The sequence below is a fragment of the Scylla paramamosain genome, chromosome 8 (assembly GCF_035594125.1).
Source record: "Scylla paramamosain isolate STU-SP2022 chromosome 8, ASM3559412v1, whole genome shotgun sequence".
Taxonomy (NCBI): Eukaryota; Metazoa; Arthropoda; class Malacostraca; order Decapoda; family Portunidae; genus Scylla; species Scylla paramamosain.
Window position 1 is genome coordinate 12,808,300 of NC_087158.1, and position 9,989 is coordinate 12,818,288.

Below are 9,989 nucleotides of genomic sequence, written 5' to 3' on the forward strand. Positions count from 1 at the left end.
TTTGTCTGTCTGGCTGTCTGTCTTTCTGTCTATCTGTCTGGCTGGCTCTCTCTCTCTCTCTCTCTCTCTCTCTCTCTCTCTCTCTCTCTCTCTCTCTCTCTCTCTCTCTCTCTCTCTCTCTGTGTGTGTGTGTGTGTGTGTGTGTGTGTGTGTGTGTGTGTGTGTGTGAGCGCGAGCGTTTACCCTAATTCCTTCCTTTCCTCCACACACACACACACACACACACACACACACACACACACACACAATCTTGATAAAAAAAAAAAAAAAAACATCGTTCCAGAGAAAAACATGAATTTCCAAACTTTCCAATCAGTACACGCACATTTAGCCGGGACGTGATTATAATATATTCATATTTTCCTTACCTTCTTCTCCGTTATAAAGTTTGCGTTAAATTACACATTCATTTTAAGTAGATAACTTCTTTTTTTTTTCCCAGCTGATCATTACGTATTAATATGCAAATAACGCATTATCTTTCCTATCATCGTATGTTTGTTTTAAGAAGACACGCTGATGATCCTTATTGACTTAAGATATACGCAAGTCAAGGAAGAAGAACACTCATTACTTAATACTGATGAAAATGTAGAAATTTTCTCATATGTCAATCAAAATATACAAAATGGGCAGGGGTTCATTTCCCACTGCGAAGAATACGAGAATGCGCAAATACCTCGATTAATTATGAACTCTATAACAAGCTCTTGGTGGGCATGCGTCATGTCTGTGTCTGGGTGTCAGTTTGGTGGGTTGTGCTGTGTAGTAAACTTGGGATACAATGATCAACCGCAGCCTGTTATTGCTGCTGGCGGTGGTGATGTGAGAAGTTTTTGTTTGCTGAGAAGTAGGAGTTGTTGGGGAACGTTGTTGTCGTTGAGGGCGTTGTTTTGTTGTTGTTGTGACTGTTATTTGATGATGAGGAGGAGGAGGATGTGAATATGTAAGAATCTCCAGTGCAGTGTAGTAGTGGTCGCGGGAGTGTCTTTGTAAGTTCTTGCTGGATCTTATATATTCCAGGCATGATATATTCTGCTCCTTCTTCTATTCCAGATTTTAGTCACAGTTTTTTTTTTGGATTTTCAGCTTCTTCTGTAGGTACGAGTAATGGGTTAAACATGTATTTGCTCTCTGCTATGATTGTCTACATTCTGCATAAAATACCGACTTCGCCTTATTTTTGCACTCTTCACAGTCCTGTAAAAATACTGCAGTTTCCACGAATGTTTCGATGACTTGCCACAAATGTCATCGTAAGAATCAACACATGTGCTGTTCCTTCTGTATAATGAGATGATGACAGGTGCAGTTCACAGAAAAGCTTCATCATAAGGAGTGAAGTGAATCTTTTTTTTTCTTTCAATCGTCACCTTGAGAACAAGAATACCAGCTTGGGAGTATGAGAAACAAACCAGCAATGAGTATGGAAACAAGAATACCAGCATGGAAATATACATACGTAGAGTCACTTAAAAAAGTTTGTGGGCGTCCGTGTGTGTGTGTGTGTGTGTGTGTGTGTGGGGCCCTGTGCATTCCCCACCTTCTATACGGTGAGTCTGTCTAACGAAGTGACGACGCACAGACCCACCCACAGGCCAGAATTGTGACTTAACATATAAAAGTAAGAATGGATTACGTTTGTCAATGATATGCTATCGATAGTTATAATCAGTTATATATTCTAAGTTGTATGATATGATATGAAGGTTAGAACCCTGTCCATATCTAAGGTTTCATTAAGCAAGTGAGCAGTGACGACGGTAGTGCTGGTCGAAATACAGTCGAATCTTTTGGAAAAATGCTGTACTCGCCGTATTGAAAAGGGTGGAAATTGTAAAGGCTCGCACACACACACGGACCCCCACGAATTTTTAATAAGTGACTGTGCATTCTCCTACGTCCTTCCTTGGCAAGGGGGGGGTACTGGCGATCTTCTCGGCCAGCTAGTCATAGATAGTATTTAGCCCGTCACACTCACTTATATTACATTTAGCGCAATTTATTATCTTCGGGTCGTCTGTTATGCCGAAAATCTATTAGTAAAGAGATTGCCAGCAGATCAGAGAACTTAAGAATGAGGGAAACAAACTATAATTTATTATCTTAGGTTCCCTGTTATGCTGAAAATCAACCAGTACGGAAACTGCCACCAGGTTAAGAGAATTAAGAATGAGTTAAGGCACAAACCACACCAGCAGTAAGTGTGGCAGGTTAGTTGACTGGTAACCTTTGCCACACACGTCTCAACAAACTTTGAGAAATACTGGGACAAGCAACACGCGAACACTCCAGGCGCCAGAGGAAACCCGCAGAGTATAGCTAACCCTCCCACCCTCTCTCTCTCTCTCTCTCTCTCTCTCTCTCTCTCTCTCTCTCTCTCTCTCTCTCTCTGTTCACCTTTCCTAACTTGAATAATTCTCCTAAAATTCATAGAAAATCTTAAAAATCTTAAAAGACAACAAATAAAGAAAAATCCTGGAAAACTAAGTACTTTTCTGCGAGACCTTCAAAATTCAATGCAAACACCACCAGTACCACCACCATTACCAACATCATTATCACCACAATCACCACCAAGCATCATTACTGTCATCACAAAACAAAATAACAACAACAATAACTCTCTCTCTCTCTCTCTCTCTCTCTCTCTCTCTCTCTCTCTCTCTCTCTCTCTCTCTCTCTGGCAGTCCCGTTCCTGACCCTAGCCATGCCAACTCCCTGAAGATCGCAGAGGTCACGGGAACCAGGAGGGACACAATTACCTCGGTGGCTGGGCGTTAAGTGTGACAGATACGACAGTCCCACGCTCGCGCCATCAGCTGGACAACCCGACCGACCGCGATATAGTTCAGCCTGTCCAGCGGTGCACTAATTGGCGTTATATATTATACCGGACGTGGATCAATACCTCGCCGCGGACCCTCATAATAAAGGAGGTATAATGCTGAGAGGAGGTGAAAACTGACCTACTTTTCTCTTCTTTTTTTTTATTTATTTATTTATTCTTTATTCTCTATACACCTCCGATTCTCGCTGGAAATCTGGAAACGAACGGAAACATACATAAGCTTTGTATTCCGATCAAAGAGACAGGCTTTTCTTTTTCTTTTTACCGAGTCATGTTTCGAAGCCTTCCTTAATCTAATCAGAGGCTTTCCCCGCCACAAGCACACAGTAAAAAGTAAAAGCTTAACACACGCGAAGATTGAAAAATGGAAGCGCAACACCGCACGAACCAGCGAAGGAGGACGAAGTGAAACACTGCCGATATAAAACACACAGCGGTGGGGAGGCGGAGAGGGGTAGGGAAGGCGACAAAACCCGGCTCAGTCTCCCTTGTCGCGCTGGGAATTAACGGCAAAAATCCTTCGCTGGAATCTTATTAGCAGGCGGAGGCGAAGGCGGTGAAGGAGGCAGCGGCAGCGGCATCGTCCTAGGAGATACTGTCATATTTTTCACCCTTTCTTTTAAATACGGACCCAAGATTAGCAGCAGCAGCAGCAGCAGCAGAAAATGCGCTTTTGTGTGTGTGTGTGTGTGTGTGTGTGTGTGTGTGTGTGTGTGTGTGTGTGTGTGTGTGTGTGTGTGTGTGTGTGTGTGTGTGTGTGTGTGTGTGTGTGTGTGTGTGTGTGTGTGTGTGTTTAAATGGGAAAGTAGTAAATTTCGGTTATCAATAAAGAGGGAATTACTTAGTAAGACGGGAGTACATAAGAAAAATGAGAAGGAAAGAAACAAAGAAATATAAAAGGAAAGAACGAACAAAGAAAGAGTCTAATGGATGAGTCGTGTTATATTCACCATATATATATATTTTTTTTTTTTCTTCTGCTTATAAAAGAAAAATTCGAAGAACTGGAAATACAATTCATTTCAAGGCGTACTAAGTAATATTGTCTGTATATTTTTTTGTCAGCCTTTTCGAGCACCAAAAAATAACGTTATGTAAGAATATATTTTGTTTTATTTCGAGTGTATTTATTTCCTAAACCATACAATTCATACAAAAAAAAGTAAGAACACCGGGTTACTCTTATAAAACATGGAAAAAAAAAAAAAATCAATAGGCATGAATACTGGTAAAGAAACGTTAATAAATATTTTTTGTTCAAAAGATAAAAATGTTTTTGAAAATTACCATAAGACCACGATAGGCAAACTTTTTCATCTAGTTCCCAGATTATAACAATTACGAATGGATGTTTTGTAAGAACTATGCGTAAAAAATGGCGGCCAGTGACACAAAAGTAGAAAAGAAAAATCGCAAATTTATCACTTTCACTCCAATAAAATAGATAATAGAACAAATAAAACAAAAAGAATCAATAAATAAGACAAATAAAAAAAAAATCCGTCAACAGCTCACTCAAACACAAAAAAAAAAAGAAAAGAAAAAAAAAAACACCCAATGAACCTCCATCGCAACCACCTACTCACTCGCCCCTCACTCACCAACCTCACCTTGCTAACACGGGTAACTGATAAACAGATTAATTTTCCTCGCGCAGTCCTGATCCGCCTCCCGCCGCACCAGGTAGGACGAGGTGGCGCCTGGCGGGGCAAAATTTATTCGGGCCAGAGGGTGACGCTGCTATATATCGCCTGGCCAACTTCGCACACTGAGTTTAAATAAGTTTAAGCTCTAAGCAACCCCGAGGAAGACGGATGATGGCGAGACCCGAGTTCATGGAGGGAGGGAGTGCAAGTTTTGAGCTGTGTGTGTGTGTGTGTGTGTGTGTGTGTGTGTGTGTGTGTGTGTGTGTGTGTGTGTGTGTGTGTGTGTGTGTGTGTGTGTGTGTGTGTGTGTGTGTGTGTGTGTGTGTGTGTGTGTGTGTGTGTGTGTGTGTGTGTGTAAACGCATGCAATTGCAACATGAGTAAGTTTAAATTAGATGCAAGTTGCTTCCACACCTACATACGTACAAATTCTACTGCTATTCTGTAACTATTGCTGCTGCTACATCTACTGCTGCTGCTGCTGCTGCTGCTACTGTTACTACTAATGTTACTACTACTATTATTATAATTATTATTATTATTATTATTATTATTATTATTATTATTATTATTATTACTATAATTATTATTACCATCATTATTACCATTATTACTACTACTACTACTACTACTACTACTACTACTACTACTACTACTACTACTGCAACTACTACTACTATTACTACTACAACTGCTATTACGGCTGTTATGTCATTACGTAAATGATATTCAGCTTATCACTTATTCCTCTTTCCACGCTTCCTTTTCTCTAAGTCTATCCTACACTTTTGAAATTACCTATACTACAACCCAGTTTTACAGTCGGAATAACAATCATTCCTACCCACACATTTCTCTATACCGTCCGTCCGTCATATATATTCAACCTCTATACGTGACCACCAGTCTATACAACCATTTTTGCTCTCTCCTTTCAGATCACATTTACCTTTATTACCTCAGCACCACACACACACACACACACACACACACACACACACACATCTACCTCTCCCCACACCAAAGCCTGCCCGCCAAAAGTGCACAGCCAATTAATTACAACTTATAAACGTACCCGAAGAGGTGAGAGAGAGAGGGAAGGAGGGGTGAAATCCTTAATATCCCTTCTGCGCTTCCTCCTGTTCCTGCTGCCACCTCCTGTACTGTGAGACGACGGAAAAGGCCGTTTGATCCACGAAGGCCTCGGCTTATGGTTCGCTAATGACGCGGCTCAAGTCGAAGAAGGGGGAAAAAAAAAGTCACAAAAATTTAGTCTATAAGAGGGATGGAAGGCTTGACATTGTTAGCAGGCTCGCGCTTCAAAGATGAGGAAAAATGAGGGGAAATGAGGACAAAAGGATTCAATGGCACGTGTTTCGATGCAACACGGAATTATTATAAACCAAGATTATTACGACGCTAGTGTATTACGGCCATTATATACATATGCGTACATTCTTGGGTAAAGTAGAGATGATCCCAGCTGATATGAAAATAAGCCATCTTATCACCCTGTTATGCCGACACTAGTGAACACATGGAAAGATGAATAAATAAATCGATAGATAGATAGATAGATAGATGAAAAAATAGAACATAGGAATAGAGGAATAAATAGATAGGCAGAATGATGAGAAGAAATCTGGATAAAAGGATTCTTTGACACGTGTCTCCATACAACGTAAAATTATAATAAGGGAAGACTATTACGACGCTAGCGTATTATGGCCACTAAATATATATGTACATTCTTGAGTAAAAGAGAGATGATCCCAGCTGGTATGAAAATAAACCATTTTTTTCAGTCTATTATGAATGGGATGAATGAACAGATAGATAGATAGATAGATGAGGAGAAAACAGCACAAAGGAATAAATGAATAAATAAATAGGTAGATGGGAAGTGAGGAGAAAGGAATACGTATATAAATAGATAGACAGACAGATAGATTAAACGAAAATGGGACAAAACAACAGATAAACATATAGATAGATAAGTAAATAGATGAGAAATGAGGACAAAGAAATAGATGAATAATTAGGTGAAGCAGGAGGAATGAGGACGAAAGACCACGGCACGTGTATCGTTATAGCAAGAAATTGTTAGAAGGCAGGATTATAACGAGGCAAGACTATCATAGCCACTAATTATTTGCATACATTTCTGAGTAAAGGAGAGATTGTTCCAAAGCAGACGCAGTGAAATAAACATTTTTTTTTTTTTACAATATTTCAATGCCATTGAAAAGATGAATAGATGAATGAATAAATAAATGAATAAATGAATGAATAGCCTACAAACAAACTACCGAAATAAGTAACAAACAAACTAACCTAATAATTAAGCAACACACACACACACACACACACACAAACACACGCTCGGCTCACAACCAAGAGTCAAAATGGGCGAGCCTCTTAATGTGCAGCCCCTGTTCACCTAGAAGCAAGTAGGTACGGGATGTAACCCGAGGGGTTGTGACCTCGCTGTCCCGGTGTTTGGTGTGTCAGTGGTCTCAGTACTACCCAAAGATCGGTCACTGAGCTCTGAGCTCTTTCAGTAGGGAAACGGCTGGCTGGGTGACCAGCAGACGACCGTAGGTGAATCACACACACACACACACACACACACACACACAGAGAGAGAGAGAGAGAGAGAGAGAGAGAGAGAGAGAGAGAGAGAGAGAGAGAGAGAGAGAGAGAGAGAGAGAGAGAGAGAGAGAGAGAGAGAGAGAGAGAGAGAATCAGAAAAAATAATCTCCGCGGTCTTTGAAAATAGTCTTGATAACAGGTCATAGTGTTTAAGAATACAGGCTGCCTGCATTCTACTGTGTCTGGCGCTTTCTCTTTAATTCCCACGTAGGAATGATGAACATCCACACACACACACACACACACACACACATACACACACACACACAGGGGCACGCTCGCGCGCGCGCGCACTTTCACAGTAAAAATAAGTTATTATTTTTTTCCGCTTATGTGTGCACGTGTGTGTGTGTGTGTGTGTGTGTGTGTGTGTGTGTGTGTGTGTGTGTGTGTGTGTGTGTGTGGGTGTGTGTGTGCGTGTGTGTTAATTGGATTGTTAATTCATGCTTTAACCTCAGCTGGCTAAGTTCTATTAGTGATGTTTTAAGTTGTTATTAGTGTGGACTACAAATTTGAAATCACTTTATAATGAGGAACGACTTGTGATATTAGTACTATGTCTCCATGATTTGTGGTCAATAAATATCTCTCTATCTATGTGTGTGTGTGTGTGTGTGTGTGTGTGTGTGTGTGTGTGTGTGTGTGTGTGTTATTTCTGGCTGCCTTGCTTTGTCATTTTTATTACTTATTTAGCCTCATCTATTTTCTCCTCTGATCATTATTCCACTTTCCCTTTTTTCTCCTCCACCTAATGTTCCTCCTCCTTCTCTAGCTTCTCCACCTTCTCCTCCTCCTCCTTAACCTCCCCCAAAACATCTTCCTTCTTACACCCATTTCCCTCCTTCTCTCAACCATTACCCCATCCTTCCATTCCTATCTTTCTCTCTCTCTATCTCTCTCTCTTTTCCATACGCATTTGTCCACAGTAAATGGTTTAGTAGCATCTATTGCTACTGCTGATCTTAAAGAGTGCCTTACGAGGCCAACCAATCACTGTCCAGCATCCACCACGCCAGCCAATCACAGCTACCACTCCAAGCAGCCGTGGGGCGCTAACTCCAAACTCCTGCTCTGCTGTTTTTTGGGGCCCAATTCATGCTAGATATGACCATGCCATACCTGCAGCTGAGAGAAGACACTCAGTAACTCTTAGGCATGAGCGGGATTCAGACGGTCACAACAGCCAGTGGACAGAAACAGAGAATCGCAACAATCAGTGCAGAGAAAGACACAAACTCATCGAAGCGAGCAACAATGAACAAGACCAACCCAGAGAAGCGCAACAAGACGCCCGGGAAGGCTGGATGCTGCGCCTTCATCCACGCCTTCCTGCGGCTGTTTCGACGCAAGAAGCGTGGGCGCCGCGCCCCCAGCGAGGGAGTCTCCCAGACAGTGCTGGAAGAGCCTGCCATGGAAGTCACTTCTCCGGAAGAGTCTCTGCCTGTGGTGACTCATCCGGAAGAGTCTGTGGTGCACGAGACTGTTGTGGAAGAACAAGCCATGGAAGAACCTGCTGCGAAACAGTCTGTTACAGGAGAACATGTGGTGGAAGAAACTGTTGTGGAAGAACATGTGGTGGAAGAAACTGTAGTGGAAGAACATGCGGTGGAAGAAACTGTTGTGGAAGAAAATGTGGTGGAAGAAACTGTAGTGGAAGAACATGCGGTGGAAGAAACTGTTATGGAAGAACATGTGGTGGAAGAAACTGTTATGAAAGAACATGCGGTGGAAGAAACTGTTATGGAAGAACATGTGGTAGAAGAAACTGTTGTGGAAGAACATGTGGTGGAAGAAACTGTAGTGGAAGAACATGCGGTGGAAGAAACTGTTATGGAAGAACATGTGGTGGAAGAAACTGTTGTGGAAGAATATGAGGTGGAAGAAACTGTTATGGAAGAACATGTGGTGCAAGAAACTGTTATGAAAGAACACACTAATTTGGAACAAATTTTGGTGGAAGAACCCGTTATGGAAGAGCATGTCATGGAAGAGCCTGTTATTATGGAAGAAGATGTTATAGAAGAACTTGTTATGGAAGAACACCTGATGGAAGAACATGAGGTAGAAGAACATCTGAAGGAAGAACATGAAATAGAAAAACAACTGACGGAAGAACATGAAGTAGAAGAGCATTTGAAGGAAGATCATGAGGTAGAAGAACATCTGAAGGAAGAACATGAGCTGGAAGAACATCTGAAGGAAGAACATGAGGTAGAAGAGCATTTGAACGAAGATCATGAGGTAGAAGAACATCTGATGGAAAAACTTGAAGAAAATTATGAGGTAGAAGAACATCTGAAGGAAGAGGGTGTGCGTGAAGAAGCTGTGCTAGACGAAACTGCGAAGGAACAGCCTGTGCGGGACAAGAGCAGGGCGGCCCAGCCTGCAGTGGAAGAGTCTGACGGAAGCGACTTTGATTTCGATGACGATGTCGCTGACGACTCAGGCTGCGAGGAGTCGTCTTGGGAAGAGTGTCCGCGGCCTGCACGGCAGGGCAAGGCCTCCCAAGGCAAGGCCAAGAACAACAGCAAGATGTCCGCCGCCCCGCCCTCCGCCTCGACCTCCGCTGCGCCTGAGCTGTTGCTGCGGCCACGCAGCGCCGTCCTCACCTTCCGCAGCGCCGTGGTGGACCCGCCCGCCACCTTGGTCATGGGCACCGACAAACACGAGAACGACCACCTCCTGACGCAGGCCACAGACCGCGTCGTCTTCTTTCACGTGGACGACCTGCCCTCAGCCCACGTGTACCTGCAGCTGGAGCCAGGCCAGGGCGTGCGTGACGTGCCCCGCGCCCTGCTGCACGACGCGGCACAGCTATGCAAGGCCAACAGCGCGCAGGGC